Below are 23,774 nucleotides of genomic sequence, written 5' to 3'. Positions count from 1 at the left end.
ATTTATACACTTTCAAGATGTGGATTAATATCTCATAACATTACAAATATTTGTAATATATTTATATATTTTATATATTTGGACCCTGGTACCCTTCAACCCCATTGTAAAATGCTAGAACAGACAATGTATTTTTAAAAATTTTAAAAAACACTTCATTTTAAAACACAACTGTAATATTTACCAATTACGTTGATCTGTATCTTCCCCTCGTTCTCTGTCTTTCATTCAGACACACAGCATTGTGAGAATGACATCTTCCTTGTTGACATTTAGTGAAGAATTTTCAGGAAGTAACCTTTATAATATTTAAGCAATGAATGCACACATTTTGCACGTTGTTACCATACAAATGGATATTGGACATGTTGATTATGTAACATGAGTTATGTGGACAGTTTTTTTTCTTTTTTACATGGACATTTTTCTTTGTTTAACACTGTGTCCAGCGTTGATTCCATATTAATACCACTGAGTTTGATTATTTAGTAATTCATTTTTCCACAAAAATATAAAATTCAAAATCTTTATCGACCACCACTACAAATTACACAGGGTAAGTGACATTTCAAAAAATGTCATTTTTGGGTGGAGTATTCCTTTAAGGGGAAGAATGTGAATATTAATGGAGCGTTGCAAATATCGAGGGGCAATCATTGATAAAAGGCTAAACTTTGATCTCAACACAGAGCAAATTTGCAAGAAGGGGCAATTTGTTTTCAGGAAACTCAGTTGTTTTAAAGTGGACAAAGCCCACTGTTTATAAGCCTTTTATGGAATCTGTTGTTAGATTTTCTTTTATATGTTAATTTGGCAACCTCAGCATTATAAAGTATTGAGACAGCAATGTAAAACATTAGCAGTAAAATGATTGGTTTGCAGCAGTCACTGATCTGTTTAAAAAAAAACAAGATAGAAAGAAAGCCAGCTCAGCTCTGACAGACAGTTTCCGTCCTCTTTTTCCTAAATTTCAACTCTTGCTGCAGATTTAGATGCCAAAGGGTAAACAGCAACAGGTTTAAAAACTCTTTTTTCCTACATTGAATTATATTAGTTGTAGGGATCCTGATGAATTCTGAACTCTTATTATTATGAACTGTTTAAGGTCAGTCAGTCAGTCATTTTCCAACCCGCTATATCCTAACACAGGGTCACGAGGGTCTGCTGGAGCCAATTCCAGCCATAACAGGTCGCAAGGCAGGAACAAATCCCCGGGCAGGGTGCCAGATTACCACAGGGCACACACACACACACACACATACACACGCATATGCACACACCAAGGACAATTTAGGATCACCAATGCATATAACCTGCATGTCTTTGGACTGTGGGAGGAAACCCACGCAGACACGGGGAGAACATGCAAAATCCACGCAGGGAGGACCCGGGAAGCAAACCCAGGTCTCCTTACTGCAAGGCAGCAGTGCTACCACTGTGCCACCGTGCCAGCCAATGTTTAAGGTAATCACTCTTATGTGTAGAAATCATCTGTGTTTTTAATGAAGATAGCACCCAGCAGTTGTTTCCAGCAGTGCCATGATTTACAAAAACAAAATTGTATTGCGTCACTGTGCTCATTTCCTCATTGCTGTATTTTATTCCTTGAAGGGCAGCACTTCCAGGTCAGGTGAAACCTCACCTAAAATAAGGAAACCTCCTTCCCGCAGAGTTCCATGCAGGGCTGCCCATTATAACTCCAATTCCCATGCAGCCCTACGGGTGTGTATATGGGAGACCCCACCAGAGAGCTGCTGCCACAGGTCATATTGGGGGAGTACATATACACACACACACAAACACACAGTATATGATGGTGATTTCATGGTATGGTTTAAAAAAATGTAGTGCCTCATACTCACTTGTAAAGTGGCCAATTAAGAAGTATTTATGGAAACCCACAAAAAAGCAGAACACAAATGATGTATGATCCTCATAAAGTTGCTCATTAACCTCTAAGAGCCATTGATTCAGGAAACCCATCCCTGAATGGTCAGATCTTAGGCATGTTTTGAATGGAATGAATATGATTGGTGTTCTGATGTAGAACTAGAGAGGTGCTGTGTGTACTAATATGTACATTACAATGTACACAGGCGGAAGCACGAGCGTAGCAGCGAGCGGAAGCACCGAGCAGAAGCACAGAGCAGCGACGTCTCCCACAGGCACGTAACCCTTCGCAAACACCCGAGCAAGTTCATCGGAAGTAAAGCCGGCAGCTGACCAGAAGAAATAACCGGCAGTGAGAAACTTGAAGCCAACGGTCCCTGAAGCAGAAAGCACTTAAGTAAACTACAGAAAACGGAGAAGATGACATCACCACTAAACGTAAGTTCCATCTGCGCTCTGCCCGTTGAGGGCACGTTTATATGTTGTGTGTCCTGCAGCATGTACAGTTCAGGTTTTCCGGTCGACATTGTAGACAGCTTCACCTGCCAAAAGTGTTTAGTTAATTTAGAGTTGGTCGGGAAAATACGCGAATTGGAGGACCGCGTTAGGAATCTGATAGCGATTAGGCAAACCGAAAATTGGATCGACTCGGTTTGTTTAGACAATTCGGCTACTTCTGATTCGGCTTCAGTCTCTCCTGGCCCCACTGTAGTCAGTGCACGGCCAAAGTCAGCAGCACCAATTCAGCCACAGGGCGAGTGGGTAACAGTAAGACGGGGGTCTAAGAATCCAAAATGTAGTCCCCCGGCACCCAGGTCACCAATTCGGACCCAGAACAGATTCTCAGCACCCCGCAGCGCGCCTGTGGAAACTGAGAATAAGAAAGTGCTCATAATTGGCGATTCCATAGTGCGGAATGTTAGAATTCCAAACTATGTTAAACCAGCAGTTCATGTTAAGTGCCTCGCAGGGGCCAAGATTTCTGGCATAGAGGCCGCATTGGACCGTGTCGCCGACGATGAAGTATCTACCTTATTGCTGCATGTCGGCACTAATGATATTTATTCACAGCAATCTGAGGTATTAAAGAGGAACTTCATCTCTCTTTGCATCAAAGCTAAAAGAAAATGTCGGAATTTAGTTGTATCTGGCCCCTTACCAAGATTACGTTGAGGGGATGTGATTTATAGCAGATTGCATTCCCTTCACTGCTAGCTAGAAACCTGGTGTGCAAACAAAAGCATAGCGTTTGTGAACAATTGGGATGATTTTTGGGAAAGGCCTGGATTTTTCAGAAGAGATGGTCTTCATCCTAACTGGAGGGGATCTTATGTATTATCCCAAAATATGGCAGCAAAACTGCCTGGTTGACTGATTAGAGCACCATCCAGGCCGCAGTCATGTGATCTTAAATCACAGGCTGTTGTTTATCCCACCTGTTACTTTCCTGAAGCTGTTACCCATAATCCTTGTCTTGGAGCATCCAGTAAATTTAGTCTTGATACAAACCTTAAATTAATTGATAACCAAAAAATAAGGTGTATAATTAGACCAAGGGATAAAACCAGACCTCCACCAGGGGCATCTGTAATAGAAATTTACTACAAATTTAAACAAAAAGTATATCACCAATTCAGAAAGAAGCATACAGTTTTAAATGCTGCTTATTGAACATTCGCTCTCTTGGCACTAAAGCTGTTTTGGTAAATGATATTATATTAAGTACAAAATCTGATCTGTGTCTTCTCACCGAAACCTGGCTTAGTAAATGTGACACTGTACCCCTAGCTGAGGCATCACCAGATGGATACTCGTTCCTTCATAAGTCTAGAGATTCAGGTCGAGGAGGGGGCCTTGGAATAATTCATTGTAACAAAATGCAAATCACTTCTAAAAATTTAGGCAACTTTACATCCTTTGAAGCATTCATTTTAAATATTAAAACAGATTCCAACACAATTATAGTGCTAGTCTATAGACCACCAGGGCCGTATTCATTGTTCATGTCTGAATTTAGCAACCTTTTATCTGACTTGGCTATAAATTATGATCACGTAATACTGATGGGAGATTTTAATGTACACATTGATGTGGAAACTGACACTTTAGCAAATGTTTTACTTATTTGTTAAATTCAGTAGGATTTTGTCAGAATGTCAAAGGTCCAACTCATAATCATAACCACACATTAGATTTAATTATAACTTACAAAGTTGAAATTCAAAATTTAATTATTACTCCAATAAATGAAGTTATTTCTGATCACTACTTAATTACATTTGATTTGGTCCTGCCCTTGTCAACACACTCCCAGATTAAGACAAAGACAGTGCGACATCTAGATTGTAATTCTGCTTCAAAATTTATAGATACTTTGAGTAAGTCGAGTGTAATTGTGGAAAACCATTCAGATCAGTTAACATCAAATGTAAACACAGAAAACAATTTAGATGAGCTAACATCACATTATAATGTGACCTTGAGAGATGCTCTGGACACAGTGGCTCCCCTTAAAACAAAAGTGATCAAAGCACATAGAAACTCTCCCTGGTTTAATGAAAACACTCGAGCTCTTAAATTAGAGTGTCGAAAACTGGAATGCAGATGGAGAACAACAAAGCTACAGGTCTTTCAAATTGCATGGACAGAGAGTGTTAATAAATATAAAAAAGCCCTCTTTAAAGCTCGGTCAGAATATTATTCTACATTAATAGATAGCAATAATAAAAATCCTCGGGTACTGTTTAGAACAGTGGCTAAATTAACAAATGGAAATTCAGATCAACAGTGCAAAATACCAACAGACATTAGCAGTACAGACTTTATTAACTTCTTCAATGAGAAAATTAAAAATATAAGATCCCAGATCTCTGCATCACAGTACAAACCAAATACTAGCTTAGCAGACCCTGTCTCACATTGCACTCAGCACTTTAGTAATTTTAATCCTGTAACGGAGCAGGAAGTCTTAAGTTTAATTTCTAAAATGAAGCCCACTACTTGTTCCCTAGATCCAGTGCCAACAAAACTAGTAAAAAGTGCAATGGATGTTCTTGCAGCGCCTATTCTAAACATTATCAATAGTTCATTATTGCATGGCACAGTACCAGATGCACTAAAAGTGTCGGTCATTAAACCATTACTTAAAAAGTCAGACCTTGACCCACATATACTAAATAATCATAGGCCTATTTCAAATTTACTGTTTCTCTCTAAAATACTAGAAAAAGTAGTCGCCAGTCAGCTTCAGACACACCTTATGCATTACAATTTATTTGAGAAATTGCAGTCTGGTTTTCGCACTGGTCATAGTACAGAAACGGCACTAACACGGGTTGTAAATGACATTCTGATATCCTCTGATGAAGGAAACTCAACTGTAATTATGTTGTTGGACTTAAGTGCAGCATTTGACACCATCGACCATTCTATTTTACTGCACAGGCTAGAAAATGATGTTGGGCTTACAGGCACCGTGCTCGCTTGGTTTAGTTCTTACTTATCAAATCGATTCCAATATGTACAGAAATGTGCTGACAGTACTCCATCATTATACACAGAAGTTCAATATGGTGTCCCGCAGGGCTCAGTACTGGGACCTTTACTGTTTTCACTGTACATGCTTCCACTGGGATCTATCATTAGGAAACATAATGTTAATTTTCACTCGTATGCAGATGACACCCAGTTATACCTTTCATTTAAATCAAATGAAGTTTCTCCAATGTTGTCTTTAATTAGTTGTGTTAGTAAATTAAAGGAGTGGATGAATAAGAAGTACTTGTCTTTAAATACAGATAAAACAGAGATGTTAATTGTTGGAGGGAATGATGCTGATCACAATAATATTTTGTCATCATTTAACTCAATGGGAATCCCAGTCAATTTTACTGAATCAGCCCGCAATCTAGGAGTTATCTTTGACTCTAGCATGTCATGTAAAGCGCATATTACAAAGTTGTCCAAAACATGTTTCTTCCATCTTAAAAATGTTAGGAAATTAAGGCGCTTTTTAAATAAACAGGATTCTGAGAAACTAATTCATGCATTTATCTCTAGTAGGATTGACTACTGCAATGCGGTGTTCACTGGATGTTCAAACTGTTCTTTATACAGCCTCCAGTTAATCCAAAATGCGGCTGCGAGAATTATTACAAGAACAAGAAAATACGAACACATAACTCCAGTTCTTAAATCCTTACACTGGCTCCCGGTTAAGTTTAGGGCAGATTTCAAAATCCTTCTTTTAACATATAAATCATTAAATGGTCGAGGTCCGGCTTACTTGTCTGAACTTATCATGACTTATAAACCAGAGCGCACATTAAGATCTCAAGATGCCGGTCTGCTTATGATTCCAAGGATTAATAAAATAACAGTGGGGGGTCGAGCTTTTAGTTACAGGGCCCCTAAACTGTGGAATGGTCTGCCTGCTACTATAAGAGATGCCCCTTCGGTCTCAGCTTTTAAATCCCGGCTGAAGACTCACTACTTCAGTTTAGCATATCCTGACTAGAGCTGCTGATTAACTGTACAGACTGCATCTCTGTTGTTAGTCATTAGCACTTAAACATAAGTAACATGACAGTTATAATTGTATACTAACCCTCACTTATTCTGTTTTTCTTCTCGGTACTCAAATGTGGCACTTGGTGCCATGGCCCACCTGCCAAGTTGTTTTGCCTGCCTAAGGAAAAGTCATCCCAGATGGAGGATTGCAGGAATCGTGGGAGAGAGGGGTCCTTTCATCGGATTGGCTGGCCCAGCACTGTTTCAGCTGTGGAATGGCCAAATGGGGGAGGCAGCTTGAAGGATGAGGACTCTATACAAATACAAATTTTATTATTGGATATATCATCTACTGTTAAATTCTACTCTGTACTTCTAAAATTTATATTTTTTTTTTATTTCTTACTATATTGAGAAATTGTTCAGTGTACTGTACTGTATTGTATTGTATTGACCCCCTTCTTTTGACACCCACTGCACGCCCAATCTACCTGGAAAGGGGTCTCTCTTTGAACTGCCTTTCCCAAGGTTTCTTCCATTTTTCCCTACTAGGTTTTTTTTGGGAGTTTTTCCTTGTCTTCTTAGAGAGTCAAGGCTGGGGGGGCTGTCAAGAGGCAGGGCCTGTTAAAGCCCATTGCGGCACTTCCTGTGTGATTTTGGGCTATACAAAAATAAACTGTATTGTATTGTATAATGTCTGTGTAATTTCTACAATGAGAAATTGGTCATTGGTAAGTTAGGATAACAACAGATTCTGATACTGTATATGGGATGGTCCCAAGAAAATAAGACATCTGGTCACTCTGTATCTACTGCCAGATTGGCTAGACATGAAAATATCAGGCATCAAAATCTTCTAACATACAGTATCTTGTAGCTATTTTTAAACTTGTCAATTTTATTTCTCTTTAGCAGGAACTGGGACACCTCAAAGTGAAATTCGATGCAGCAAAGTGAGACAACTCTTTAAGAAAACTTGCTGCAGTCTTGCAAGGAAGCTGAAATTTCAACAGAAGTTTACTTTAACATACCTCTTATCACACAATCAAAGAATAGTGAGGTGACTAAAGAGTAAAAATCTAATATCAATAGGAGAGCTTTGACCTAAATCTAATTGCTAAACACCATTTTCTGAAGTAAAAAAAATGCTTTGTTTAATGTATTACTGTACATATTTTACCTTGCTTTTTTCAGACTTTAAGCTTATATTATGAACACCACAATTTTCCTAATAAATTTAATTTGGGCTACTTTTAAAAGCACCACCTTTGTTCATATATGGAGTGCGTGTGCATATATGCAAAGACATATGATCATTAGCCTCTTTATAAGATACACATATTTATTACCAGGTAGGTCCCACTTCTACCTCCAGAACCACCTAAATTCTTTGAAGAATGGATTCAATGAGCTACTAGAAATATTTCTTAAGAATGCTGGTCGAAGATGTGTTGATAGCACAGGTCCTGCAGATTTTTCGGCTATATGTTAGTGCAGAGAATTTTCTGGTCCAACTCATTACACTGAGATCTGAGAAATGTTTAGGCCCTTGGGGTAAACTGAAGTGATTTTCATGTCTGTGGAATCATCTTGAGAAGATTCATTCTTATGTCACATCATTTTTCTGGAACCTTTGGGAAAAAATAGATTGTGATAAAAAAGGGAGGCACATGGTCAGCAGCAATTCTTATGTGCATAGTGTAATTTAAGTGACTCTCAGATTAAGTATTAAGTTGGCATTAAAAGGTTCTAAGAAAACTGTCCAAATACCCTTACCCCAGCACCAGCAGCCTATATCATCTGAGACAAGACACAAAAGATTCATAGATTTATGTTTACACCAAATTCTTACCCTGCCAGCTGCGTTTCAGAACAGAAATTGAGATTTATTAGACTAATTTTTTTTTTCAGAATTCACTGTCTTAATCTTCTTTATTTATTTATCTGGTTTGTACAATGCTTTATACTGTATACACTGCCGTTCTTTATTATATTCTGTAAGTGCCTTGAGCATGGGAAAGGCGCTATATAAATAAAATGTATTATTATTTATTATTAGATGACATTCATCTAATTTCTCTACTATGCTTCGCCTTCCTTTTCTTATGTATATTATTATGTACAAAATGTATATACACTACTTCGTCAAGGCAAAGATAAATTATGGAATATTGATCAAGCACTTCAATCTTCTATAAGTGAAGTGTAATCTAAATTGAAATGAATTCAACAGAGTGTAACTGCAGTCCACAATACCACCCACAGTGTTGTACTCCACATGCTCATTCCAAGATATTTGACATGTGTACTAATAAACTGCATTGCATTTTTCATTTCAAGACATGGTGTATACAATCAACTCTATAACCTAATAAAGAAATTATTTAATAGAAAAAAAAAATGTTAGGAAATAAAATACTGATAGAGGATGTTCTAATTCCTTTAGAGCCCATTGTCTGTCACACAGATGATAACAGCTGGTGGTCAGGCTGTAGGGGTCTAATACTTGTGTCCTGGGAGGCCAGTGTGCCCTCTTTATAGCTGTTAATAGAATTTGTTACATATTTACACAATTAAATGTTGCTCTCATTTTATTACATTAATTAGAGCAGATCAGCAAAATGTTTAATAGACTTATTACCCATACATTCCTTTTTTATTTCCTATGTTTTATTTCTATTTACATTTTTCTTTGTTAAGTTATGCAATCAGTTTGTGTGTTGCCTTAGATATAAAGAACTTGGTATAGGATTCTCAATAGCAGTAATGATGTTTGTTATGTGCCATCTGTTAGAATTAAAATAAAATGTATTACTTATGTTAGGCAGTGAAATAAAGCAACATTTGCGATCTGAGCTCCTTATAATGACATTGAATTTTTATCAATTCTTAATACTTACACAAACCAGGCTGTTACCAGTAATGCATATACAGCATTTTCAAGGCACTTCTGTTTTTTATACAAACATTTGATGGAAATGCCCCATTGTGAAGACAGAGTTACAGCAGAAAGAAAGGAAAAGCTGGTGCAATGCCTGCAGTAGCCACCGTGATCGGACATTCCTCAACGTCTTACGCTTACAAATGAATCTAAACAACTGAAGTTGGAGGATCTGGTAGCAGAAAGAACAACATCCTTCTTCAATGTCCTTATGAAAAAAGGCAAAGAAAAGGCTCAGTTGCTTCTGAAGACACAGAACAGTAGACAGGCAATCTAATTTTCAACTGTCTGCACATATGACGGTAGTGAACAACACAGTTGAAAGATGAATGAGTCTCAATGAAAAGTACAATGACATATTAACAAAGGATGAGGAACAGAAACAGTTTCTACTTCAGCTGGTCACAGTCCAAAGCAAGAATTTTCCAGCTTCATCAAAGACAGTGCTAATGTTATAGACCTACAAGTGTGGAACAGTGGTGTGCTGAGATAAATACTGTCAAATGGAGTGACCTCTAAGTGGCACTCATTTTAAATTAAAATAATGTGCGTTTGTTATAAATATGATAAAGAATAAAACTAACTGTGAGGTGAACTTGAATCTATTATTATTATTTGGACCAAGTGATCAGAGATCTACGGTGAAGCTCCACTTTTAAATAATCAGATCATAGACTGTGCATGCTCTGAACTGGTGCGAGGGTGCACATGCCGGTGCCACTTTGAGGTTGATTGTGGTGCTTGGCTGATCATGCATTCACACGCAAATGCAAATTTGTCAGTCGAGTGCCTCATTCACACCTCAGAGTAGGTGGAAGACGACATCTGCACCCAGTTGGGTAGTATAAAAGGAGTCTGCACGGCAGAGAGGGGAGATCAGATCTGCACCTACCAACGGGTGTGTCCTCATGTTGCAAGGAGATACCAGATTTGAGGAAGATTCACTGGGGATTGTGCTTATTTTAAATGGATGGACAGATTTCTGCCATGATCTGAACCTCCACGTATAGATTATTTATTTATTGATGGGTGATCTGGTTTTGCACTGCACTTTTGAACACTGACACTTCTGCACTAACCCCTCATTTGCCCAGCTCATTTCAGTTAATAACTATCGACAGTTACAGGTTCAAGAGGCTTCAGGATACTCCAGGGAGCATTGAGCATACCTGGACTATCACAGACCACCCTAAAATATATATATTTGGCTGCTACTACATTATATGGGGTGGTGTTCCCAAATCTTTATCTTTGCTTCCGTCACTATATATATATATATATATATATATATATATATATATATATATATGTGTGTTACATATGTTACGGCCAAAATCCGAAATCGGCCAAATAAGAAAATGGCCAATGTCACTGTAAATTGACGAGCCAATGTCCAATCTATTCCTCGATTCCTTTGGGATTTGGCCAGCCAGTTGCGAAATGGCATGGGGCGATCAGCCAAAGTCGGAAGAAAACTGGCATGAGCAGCGATTTGTTGCGCACTTAGTAGTGCAATTGCATCGAGTGTAGCCTTGGCGGCTCTTCTTCAGAAAGCGGACGCCACTTGGTTGTTTCACAATAATTAAGATTAGGTATATAAGTAGGTTTTACATTTCTGTTATCATTTTAGCCCTAAAATAGTGACTTAACATAAGGAACCTATTTTATTGACCTTAAGGTTAGTGTTTGGGTGAGGGGAAGGCCGTCTGAAGTGGTGTCCACTTTCTGTACATGACCCACCTTGAGCAGTTTCTCATGCAGAATGGAAAACTCACTTCTGAATCTGCATCTGAAAGTTTTTAAGCATCTTCGCACCTTGAGCAGACAGTTCTTGCCACTTCGCGAAGTGGCCGGCCAAAGTAGCATACACACTGGTCATTTCTAGTAATTCGGACTTTGGCCACACCTCTCGGCCAAAATGCGAAACGGACGAACTCCGGGTTTTGGCTGTAACATATATACAGGTGCTGGTCATAAAATTAGAATATCATGACAAAGTTGATTTATTTCAGTAATTCCATTCAAAAAGTGAAACTTGTATATTAAATCCATTCATTACACACAGACTTATGTATTTCAAATGTTTATTTCTTTTAATGTTGATGATTATAACTGACAACTAATGAAAGTCCCAAATTCAGTATCTCGGAAAATTAGAATATCAATTAAGACCAATGCAAAAAAAAGGATTTTTAGAAATGTTGGCCAACTGAAAGGTATGAACATGAAAAGTATGAGCATGTACAGCAGTCAATATTTAGTTGGGGCTCCTTTGGCCTGGATTACTGCAGCAATGCGGTGTGGCATGGAGTCAATCAGTCTGTGGCTCTGCTCAGGTGTTATGAGAGCCCATGTTGCTCTGATAGTGGCCTTCAGCTCTTCTGAATTGTTGGGTCTGGCGTATTGCATCTTCCTCTTCACAATACCCCATAGATTTTCTATGGGGTTAAGGTCAGGCGAGTTTGCTGGCCAATCAAGAACAGGGATACCATGGTCCTTAAACCAGGTATTGGTAGCTTTGGCACTGTGTGCAGGTGCCAGGTCCTGTTGGAAAATGAAATCTGCATCTCCATAAAGTTCATCAGCAGCAGGAAGCATGAAGTGCTCTAAAACTTCCTGGTAGACAGCTGCGTTGACCTTGGACCTCAGAAAACACAATGGACCAACACTAGCAGATGACATGGCACCCCAAACCATCACTGACTGTGCAAACTTTACACTGGACCTCACGCAACGTGGATTCTGTGCCTCTCCTCTCTTCCTCCAGACTCTGGGACCTTGATTTCCAAAGGAAATGCAAAATTTACTTTCATCAGAGAACATAACTTTGGACCACTCAGCAGCAGTCCAAAGGTGAGACGCTTCTGACGCTGTCTCTTGTTCAAGAGTGGCTTGACACAAGGAATGCGACAGCTGAAACCCATGTCTTGCATACGTCTGTGCGTGGTGGTTCTTGAAGCACTGACTCCAGCTGCAGTCCACTCTTTGTGAATTTTCCCTACATTTTTGAATGGGTTTTGTTTCACAATCCTCTCCAGGGTGCGGTTATCCCTATTGCTTGTACATTTTTTTCTACCACATCTTGTCCTTCCCTTTGCCTCTCTATTAATGTGCTTGGACACAGAGCTCTGTGAACAGCCAGCCTCTGTGTGGATAGCGCTTTGAGTACTGAGAAAAGCGCTATATATATGTAATGAATTATTATTATTATTATTATGTGGCAGTTTAAGGCTTAAAGCCCCAAGATGCTGCCGAAACACCCTGCACATTCTAAGGCTTCTGACAATGAAAACGCACTTGCATGAATTACAGTACATATAGCAGTAACATCAGTATTTTACATTCTAGCACTGCAGGAGACATAGCAGTACAGTACTGTGCAGTATACGGGTTTACCTTTACATTCTTTTTTTAGGTAATGTATTAAGCTGAGTTTGAAATTAAATATTAAAGTGTTTTGGGGGCATATTTAGGGTTTAAACTATAAAAATAGAGTATTTTTTGACCACATCCAAAATTTGCGGTTTTTCACAATTTGCGGATGGTCTAGGAACGTAACCCCCGCAAAATTTGGGGGTGTACTGTGTGTGTGTATATATATATATATATATATATATATATATATATATATATATATATATATATATATATATACTGTACACTCACCACAGTAAATTCAGAAAGAATTCAGACCCCTTCATTTTTGGCACACTTTATTGAGTTGTAGATTGAATTTTAATTGGATAAATGTGCCATCTTTGCCGTTTAATCTACATTCAATACCCAATTATTGCAAAGTGAAAAAGGTTTGCAAATTTTTAAGAATTGAAATCTCTCTTTTATCATGTGATGTGAATTGCTTGGCCTCACTTTTAAGGACAATCCTGCACAACATTCAGAATGCTTAATTTTATTTCTTTAAAAAGACAGTCTTATTTTCAGTTAATTGCAATGCACTTTGAATAGAGTTAGTCACAGGGCTCCCACATGCAGTATTTCAGCGAACATGATGTACACAAGCTTACAAGTACGTGGATGGTTGTCCTTTCATACTAAAGCAGTTGCTGCACAGTTTGCACATGCGCTTTTCCATGTGTTTCCCTTTCAGAATTCACTCCCCCAAATCCCCACTGACTCTATTTGGGCTGTGCTTAGTGCTTTGAGGTGCAGACTCGTGCCCTGCTTATCAGGCCCAACTTAGTTAACCTCCTACAATATGTCATGTCAGGCTGGCTTCTAACAGAACAGAGCTTGGTGGTAATCTTAGTGAAAGATCGACTAGTTTTAATGCACAAGTATTCACAAGTAACATGATTTATGTGTTCTTTTTTTGCACTTCTGTTGGAGATGTGATATATTGTAAATTATGCACCATTATGGGGATACTGTTTTGTGTGGTCTGCACATTCCCTCAGTCTCTCCCCTAAATTCTCCTGTTAGTTTGTTCCAGTTTTTATATTGGATGTGAATAACAGATTTTTTTTTTTATTTTATTGTTACTGTTTCTTTTTATAACAGATAGAAGTATGGGCTCATTTGATACACACCCAAAAAAAGTCTACAGTACCAACAAATTGATAAACTGCGGTTTGGGTTGGAGATGCCAGTTTTCCCCAGGTGCAGATTCTCTTCTCTTGGCTTGCATTGCAACACCCTTTTCATCCACAAGATGGAGTAGAGAGCTATGAGACAAATCCAGTGAAAGTATGTTTTCTTACTAATGTTAGTATGCAGAATGTACAGTTTATATATTATATAAATTACAGTCTGCACTGACAATAACATAGTCCTTGTCACTCATACAGTATGTGATGGTTTGGTAATAATATTCAATAGATCTGTTCTTTCTGGAATTTAATTGGATTCATTGATATCAAAAGTTGTGTTGTTTGATTTCAGTTCATTAGGCATCATTTTGGCATTGTTTTCCAGTGTGGCTCCTGTAATTAATTTTTCATGAGATCTACAGTATGTCCTCTACATCTTTGCACCCCTTTGGATGTGTAAAGCTGACCTATATGTGCTTCTGCAGCATATTTCTGTCAGACATATTTAGATTGTGGTTGCCTTGTTCGCCAAGATTACTCAGTAAATAATGAGTTGCTCTTGAAATATTTGTTTTAAAGGAATTCTGGAATAATAATATTAGAGTATTTGATTTGATAATCTGCAGAGACTGTAATAATTCTAAATAGCCACACTACTATACAGCAAATATTTTAAAATTGTAAAAACTCAAACACAATTGCAATGATTGTGGTTTCTTATCTTTAAAAAATGTGCACTTTTGACATTAAAGTATTTTTGTGACTTGTGTACTCAATAGGATGGACCTCTTTTGATACTTTTATGTTTATTTTTTTTCTTCTTCCTCCCCATTTTGGCTAATAACTACAGCGTTCAGGCATATTGAGTGCTGTTTTTACAGTTGGCAATTCTGATATACCGTGTTTGATGGCAGAGCTCACATCTTGATATTTAGCAGTAGTACTAAAAATAAATAATCTAAAATATGAATTCCTGCAAATATCTTGAAGCTGCTGAGTTATGCACTTTGCTTACTACAGGCATCACGATTGCAAGAAAAATGAATTATGCATATTATGTCACACATCTTCCATTTATCACCATAGAATATTACTTTAATTGATCACTGGACCAATATTATAAATGAATAATAACATATATCTCTGTCTTCTTATTGGCCATCAAGCTACGAATAATCTACTCATTTACTTAGACCAATGCAAAATACTAAACTAAAGTACTGAAAGCTTCAGGTACAAGTCACAAACAAACCTTTTCAGGACAATAGCCCATTAAAGGGCTCATAGGTAAAAATCCAATTTTAAGACACCAATTTATTTAACATGTATGCCTCGAAGATATGGACAAAACCTGGAAAGCTCAATAAAACCTCACATAAATATGGGAGGACCTATAAACAATTTAGTCACGAACAGGCCATTTAGCCCAACATCGCTCTTCAGTCTCTATTGACGTCTGCCATCTGCTAAATACAGTGGGTTCAGAAAGTTTTCAGACCCCTTCACTTTCTGCATGTCTTACTGTGTAGTAAATTTAATTTTAAATTGATACATTTGCATTATTGCCTATCTGCACTCTATAATTTATAATGACAAAGTGAAAACATGCAAATTTGTTAAAAATCAAAAACTGAAAACTCTCAATCAGGCCCTTCGTTGACTGTTTTATAGAAGCCCCCTTTGACAGCAATTACAGCAAGGTGTTCTTGCCTTAGCCTCTAGAACAGGGACGACCAATGTCGGTCCTGGAGAGCCACAGTGGCTACAGGTTTTTATTCCAACCCAACTGCTTAATTAGAAACCATTCGTTGCCAATCTCAGACCTTATTTCATTTTATGGCTTGTTAGTCTGCAATGTAAGGTTCTTATATCGTAGATTTTTTCCTTTCCATGGATGTCATCCAAATGAGTTGAGGCCTAAAACGTATCATTTTCAGTCTGTCACATTTTTCTCTTAAGTTTTTTATTAAATCAAACAGTGCATGATGAACACACACAAATGTAAATTCAAACAAGCTAGATGGAGAACTGTTGGCTGCTTTGTCTTTTACGTCTTATTGCTAATAAGGAGCCATTAAAAACAGTGAATGCAGCTGTTTAAGACTGAAATGAGCAATTAAGGGTGGGGAACCTTAACAAGCAAAACCACTGAAATGAAGCATCAAAATGTCACTTAAGCAATAAGCGCTTCATCAGCAATAATCAACTTCTCATTAAGAAACTGAGTTGGGTCAAAAACCTGCAGCCACTGCGGCTGTCCAGGACTGACATTGCCCACCTCTGCTCTAGAAGCTTTGCACAACTGAATTTGGGCAGTTTACCTCATTCTTCCTTTGTTAGTTTCAATGAGAAGCATCTGTAAACCACCATCTTCAGGACTTTCCACAGATGTTCTATGTGGCTTAAGTCTGGGTTTTGGCAGGGTCACTCAAGGATAGTCAGATACCTGTCCCAAAGGCACTCCAGCATTGTCTTGGCTTAATGCTTTTTTGCTGAAATGTGAACCACCACCCCAGTCTGAGGTGGTGTGCACTCTGGGACAGGCTTTCTTTAAGAACATTTCTGCATTTGGCTGCATTCATCCTGCCCTCATTTTTGACCAGTCTCTGCTACTGAACAGTACCTCCATAACATGATGCTGCCACCACCAGGCTTCACCCTAGGGATGGTATTAGGCAGGTGATGAGCAAGTACTTCATGGTCTTAGCCAGACCTAGAGCTTGGAGTTCTGCCCAAAGGGTGTATTATAAGACCCGAGATTTTTTTTCCTTTAAACTGTTATGTGCTTTTTACTCAAGATTAGCTTATATCCAGCTACTCTACAATAATCTTCTAATTGATAGAGTGCTTCTGGGATGGTCAACCTTCCAAGAGGTTCTCCCATCACAGCAGAGGAGTTCTGAAACTCTGTTAGAGAGACCACTGGGTTCTTGGTCACCTCCCTGACCAAGGCCCTTCTTGCCCAGTTACTCTTTTTGGCTGAACGGCCAACTCTAGGAAGAGTCCTGGTGCTTCCACACTTCATCCATTTCACAATTAATGAGGCCACTATGTTTCTGGAAACACTCCAAACTTTAAAATGGTTTTATACTCTTGCCCTACAGAGAGTTCTTTAGACTTCATGGTTTGTTTTTTGTCCTGACATGCGGTGTGAATTGTGGAGCCTTATATACCCAGATGCATGTGTGCCTTTCTAAATGATATCCAATCAATACATTTTGCCACAGGTGGACACCAATGAAGTTCTAGACACATCTCAAGGATCATTAAATTGATCATAATATTCTTAAGAATCGCCTTAGTCAATGGGTGGGCCTCTCTGGCAGTGTCTTAAATTGGTTTGAATCCTACCTGACAGGGAGAAAATTCTTTGTTAGTTGTGGTAATTATAATTCAAAGACACATGATATTCTATATGGTGTTCCACAAGGCCATATCCTGGGTCCACTGCTCTTCTCAATCTACATGCTTCCATTAGGTCAGATTATCTCAGGGCACAACGTGAGCTACCACAGCTATGCTGATGACACACAGCTGTATTTATCAATAGCACCTGATGACCCCAAATCTCTTGATTTGCTAACACAATGTCTAACTTGTATCTCAGAATGGATGAATAGTAACTTTCTCAAATTAAATAAAGAAAAAACCGAAATCTTAGTGATTGGCAATAATGGATACAATGAGGCTATTAGAAATAAACTGGATGCGTTAGGATTAAAAGTCAAATCGGAGGTAAAAAGCTTAGGGGTAACCGTTGATTGTAATCTGAATTTTAAATCGCATATTAATCAGATCACTAGGACAGCATTTTTTCACCTAAGAAACATAGCAAAAGTTAGACCTCTTATATCATCGAAAGATGCAGAGAAATTAGTTCATGTGTTTGTTTTCAGTCGGCTAGATTACTGTAACGCACTCCTCTCAGGTCTACCCAAAAAAGACATCAATCGTTTGCAACTAGTGCAGAATGCAGCTGCTAGAATCCTTACCAGGAAAAGAAAATCCGAACACATTTCTCCAGTTTTGATGTCACTACACTGGTTACCTGTGTCATTCAGAATTGACTTTAAAATTCTGCTTATGGTTTATAAAGCTTTAAATAATCTTGCCCCGGCTTATATATCGGAATGTCTGACACCTTATATTCCAAATCGTAACCTCAGATCCTCAACTGAGTGTCTCCTTAGAATTCCAAGAGCAAAACTTAAAAGAAGTGGTGAGGCGGCCTTCTGCTGTTATGCACCTAAAATCTGGAATAGCCTGCCAGTAGGAATTCGCCAGGCTAATACAGTGGAGCACTTTAAAAAACTACTGAAAACACATTATTTTAACATGGCCTTCTCATAACTTCACTGTAATTTATTCCTGATACTCTGTATATCCAATTCATTATAATAACTATTCATTCAAAATCTGTACTAACCCCTACTCTCTCTTCTGTTTCCTTTTCCGGTGTCCTGTTGGTGGTGGCGTGCGCCACCACCATCTACCCAAAGCACCATGATGTTCCAACAATGATGGATGGATTAAAAGCCAGAAGTCTGTATGACCATCAGCATCAAGTGACTCCGTGAAAAACCCGAACTACAAAGAGGACTATTTCATTTATGTTAGGTAGAATGCCCAGAGGGGACTGGGCGGTCTCGTGGCCTGGAACCCCTACAGATTTTATTTTTTTCTCCAGCCTTCTGGAGTTTTTTTTTGTTTTTTCTGTCCACCCTGGCCATCGGACCTTACTCCTTTCTATGTTAACTAATGTTGTCTTATTTTAATTTCTTATTTTGTCTTTTATTTTTCTTCTCTTCATTATGTAAAGCACTTTGAGCTACTTTTTGTATGAAAATGTGCTATATAAATAAATGTTGTTGTTGTTGTTGTTAAATTAAACAGGATGACCACAATTTGGACTGCCTCAGTGAAGAGTCAAGATACTTGTATGAAGTACAGATTTCAGTTTTTCATTTTTAATACATTTAAAGACCTTTCTGAAAATGTTTTTTCTTTGTCATTGTGGGCATTGCCTAGAAACTGAAAAATGTTAATCCATTTAAAATTAAATCAATAACACCATAAAATATGCAGAATGTCAAGAGGTCTTAAAACTTTCAGAGTCCACTGTGTCACCAGTCTGAATTACTGTTCTTCTGTCCACTACACTAACTGGCACAATATTTCACATACTTCTCTATATAGATGAGACTCTTGAGTGGATAAAATCTTTGTAATGGTGGCCAAAAAAGCTAGTGATAAATTAACAGGTGGCATGTTGAACTTTTCTATCATGTCTCCTCTAAGCTAATTTTTTAATTTAATTTTTTTACATTTATATAGCACTTTTCTCACTACTCAAAGAGCTTAGCAATTGCAGGTTAAGGGCCTTGCTCAAGAGCTGAACAGAGCAGAGTCCCTTTTGGCATTTACGGGATTTGAACCGGCAACCTTCCGATTGCCAGTGCAGATCCCTAGCCTCAGAGCCACCACTCCTAAGCCAAGGAGTTCTTCGTCTTTAGTTAAGTGTGATCTCCCACGTCTTAGACCAGGTTGACTTTTCACTAATACTTCTGTACTTGATAGGTGTAAGAGCCAATTTTAGAAACTTAAAGTTTTGAGTTAAACTCATATTAATGTTTGCTTTATTTGAATAGAATAGAATTTCTTCTAACGTCATAGACAATGGTAAAGTCTTTCCCCCCCTATAAGTTAGTAAGAGATAGAATCTTCTTGCTATAATTGAGAAACAGTGTGATATTAAGTTTTGTTGTGTTTAGAACAGGTCCCAGTAAAGAGGGACTTGATAAACCCATTTTAAGTTTAGAAATGGGATAAGCATACAGTTTTCTGACCGTTTTGAAATGGTTCAGAAATTATAAGTGACTAGTAACGATTTAAGATGTAACAAGATTAAGCTTAGAACTACATTTTTTCTTATTATAATTTTTTCTTTTTTTTGCTATTTTAATTTTTCTTCCTTTATTTTTGTGTGAACTGTTTTACTTTTAAAATTTAACTAAACTTTTAAAAACGAAGATATTTTGTCTGTGGAATCATTTCTGCACGTCAGGTCTTTGCTGAATCTCATTTTTTTTAGTTTGAGCTGCAGAATTTTAGAAACTTTGGGAAAACACAGCTACAATAGGTGTTACTCAACCTTTTCATTATTTATTGCTACCAGTAATGCACCAGTAATGCATATTGTTTCTAATGGACAATATTTACTGTCATTTTTTATACAACAGTACAGTGTTTACAAGCTTGAAATTTTTGTGGCTTCAGAAAAATGTATAGTGAGGGTTCACATATGTAATCACTGTGCTTCTTAAGCTCACTGGGCTAAATGTTATTTGGTCCCAGTGATTTATTTCAATCCTAGCAGAATTTTACTTAATTTCTTAAATGCTGAGTACCTCCTTAACAATCCCTGTAGTTATCAGAAGGTGTAATGTGACCAGGAATAAACTGTGATAGACAGGCCATAAGTTGGGGCACCAGAATAATCAGCTCTCGTTAGCATCATTTCTTCTTTGGCTTGCTTAGCTTGGGATTCAGAAACTCTGTCCTTCCCTTTCACTGGTCAAAGTCTGGCGCCTAGATCCTGGTGGCCAGGTTTTTATAGTGACAGCGATTGGGGGCGGAGTCTTACCAGACATGCTGGGCAGAGTTAGTGCCTTCCTTCAGTGCCTGTTCAATGCTGCTGGGGAAGGAGACAATACCGTTAGCAGAAGTGGAACTACTTACCTCACCAAAGCCAGGAAAGTAGTTCCTAGACACATATGCAAGACAAAGTTTATCAACTTCTTCATAAATGAAAACTAGAAAAATAATGTGCAAACTGCCCACAGTCAGTAACCCAGACAAAAATCAAATTCATGTCCCTTCTGCCATGAGGCCGCAATTTTAATTGGTTTGCCACTGGACTTCCCATTTTTTAATTTTTTGCTCCCATAAGGATCTTAACACAGAAATTTGAAACGAACCTGAAGCTACAACTCATGAAAAAACTGGAGACATGCTTATAGCCAGTGTTTGTGGAATTTAAATGAACTTGCTTTGATGTGTCAAAATCAAGAACCTCCCAGGCTATTAAGTCTGTTATCATGAAACCTGGACAGCATTAAAAGAAAATCAATATATTAAAGTTGTTGATTAGCATGACTTGCTATAGTCATCTCAGTGGTGCATTCTAATGTAATGACCTACGTGTGTTATGTTCAAAGTCTGCCTCTTCCTAAATCATTGATTTTGTTGTTACATAACCTTAATTTAAAGAATATAAAGTATGAAAGGTAAGGGTATTATAAGGTGGAAATTTTTTACTTTTAAACTAATGTACCAAAATGATTTTCTCAAGTGTTTTTCAAGTTGGGGGTGGCACTGTGGCACAGTGGGTAGCGCTGCTGCCTTGCAGTTAAGAGACCTGGGTTCACTTCCCGGGTCCTCCCTGCGTGGAGTTTGCATGTTCTCCCCGTGTCTGCGTGGGTTCCCCCCACAGTCCAAAGACATGCAGGTTAGGTGCATTGGCGATCCTTAATTGTCCCTAGTATGTGCTTGGTGTGTGTGTGTGACCTGCGGTGGGCTGTTGCCCTGCCCAGGGTTTGTTTCCTGCCCTGTGTTGGCTGGGATTGGCTCCAGCAGAACCCCGTACCCTTGTTATCAGGATATAGCGGGTTGGATAATGGATGGATGGATGTTTCAAGTTGTGTGCTCAGCTCTGGTGTATTTTTATTCTGTATACTGCCAGTAAAATTATATGTTAATTTCCCCTTGGGGATTAATAAAGTATCTATCTATCTATCTATCTATCTATCTATCTATCTATCTATCTATCTATCTATCTATCTATCTATCTATCTATCTATCTATCTATCTATCTGTCATATAGTGCCTTTCACATCTATCTATCTATCTATCTATCTATCTATCTATCTATCTATCTATCTATCTATCTATCTATCTATCTATCTATCTATCTATCTGTCATATAGTGCCTTTCACATCTATCTATCTATCTATCTATCTATCTATCTATCTATCTATCTATCTATCTATCTATCTATCTATCTATCTATCTATCTATCTATCTATCTATCCGTTTGGCTCTCGATTGGTGTAGTCTGGGGTGGGCGTGTCTGTGGTTTCGGTCATCGACGGCTGGTGCGTGTTGTGAGTATCTCTCTTTTTCTTTTTTTTTTGTTTGTTTGTTTTAGTTTTATGAATACTTTTTCTGTTTCTAAAAAGGACGCGATAGCGGCATCCAAAGTTATACAAGATGGCTTATCTCCACATCGTTTTTCAAATCTTTCTAGAAGGCACGCCATAAGGTTGCTAGTTGATTCGGTGGTCTTGGTGGAGGCCTGTGTTATGGAGGTCTGTAAGGTGGTGGGGTGTAAAATATGCGGTCAGCATCACATAAAGCAGTGGTGATTTTCCTGGATGATGAAGAGCTGGTGCCCCGACTGGTCTATCTATCTATCTATCTATTTGTTTTTCTTTTGTACATTGAATCTATGATTTTCTGTATTATTGTTTATATTTGTTGAGGTTGGGCTGAATTTTACAAGGGTTGTAATTGCATTTAGTGGGGAATGCAAGAGAAAAAAGTTGTACAGATTCTATAGTGGCCAGGAAAAGAATGATAATCCCCTGGAAACAATTTATATATAAATGTGTCTGAAAATATGGTCTGATCTTCATCTCAATTACAATAATGAACAAACACAAGCTGTTTTAAATAATAATGCAGAATTATTGCATGTTCGTGTACATATTGTTGTTGTCATGTGGTGGTACAGCAATGCGCTGTATCAGTGTGTGCTCCTAACCTCTCTCTTTCTCTCTCTACTGTAGAAGTGTTGGCTAGTCAAGATGTCTCAAAAGGCACATGGAATGCTCAATGAGGTTAAAAAAAGAACTCTCAAGTAACATCTAAAGGCTTGAAGGAATCATTGGAACAGGTAAACATCTCTTTTCATGAGTCCGTCACTCATAAAACACTAAACAGGCATGGTATTCATGGCAGGACACCAAGGAGGAAGCCACTGCTCTCCAAAAAAATAAATAAAGAAACATTACAACACACCTGAAGTTGGCTAAAGACCATCTTGAGACTCCACAATGTCATCGGGAAAATGTTTTATGGGCTGATGAAACTAATTTTGACTTGTTCAGGAAGAATATGCAGTACATATGGTGTAAAAAGAGCACCTCATACCAGTATGAAAAATTTATTCCCGTGATGAAGTGCAGTGGTGGGGCCTGGATAGCTTGCCATCATCAAGGAGAAAATGAATCGTAAAGTTTATCAAGAATCCTACAGGGTGATGTTAGGGTGGCTGTCCGCTAGCTGAAATACAGTAGACGTTGGAGGTAGTGCAGGACAGTGGTTCTGAACCTGTGGGGCAGGCCCCCCTAGGGGAGCACGAAGATGTGAAAAAAAGAAAACAAGAATTGAAAATATGAAAAATACATCTATTGAAACCAAAACAAATTTACTTAAACTACATTCTGATACTAGAAAAATAAATATAGAGTTAGATAAATGTCAATAAAAGTTAAGTAGGTATAATAAAATATGCATCTATGATATATCATTAATTAAAAAAGAACAAATTGGTATTAGTGGACTCCTTTCAAAAAAACGTTAGGGGGGTGCAATTAAAACTGTTATGAAAACTCGGGTCGCAAATACTTAAAGGTTGAGAAACGCTGTAGTAGGACAAAGACCATTTAGCACTGAAGTTAATCTATTACAGAATGGCATCAAAATAAAAAGACAATCCACCTTTTGAGATGGCCCAGCCAGAGTCCAGACCTTAACCCAGTGTAGATGCTATACGATAAACCTCAAGTGAGCCGTTCACACCACACAACCTAAGGATATGGCTCAG

The sequence above is a fragment of the Erpetoichthys calabaricus genome, chromosome 10 (genome assembly GCF_900747795.2).
Source record: "Erpetoichthys calabaricus chromosome 10, fErpCal1.3, whole genome shotgun sequence".
NCBI classification, from domain to species: Eukaryota; Metazoa; Chordata; class Cladistia; order Polypteriformes; family Polypteridae; genus Erpetoichthys; species Erpetoichthys calabaricus.
Note: the sequence above shows the minus strand (reverse complement) of the source record.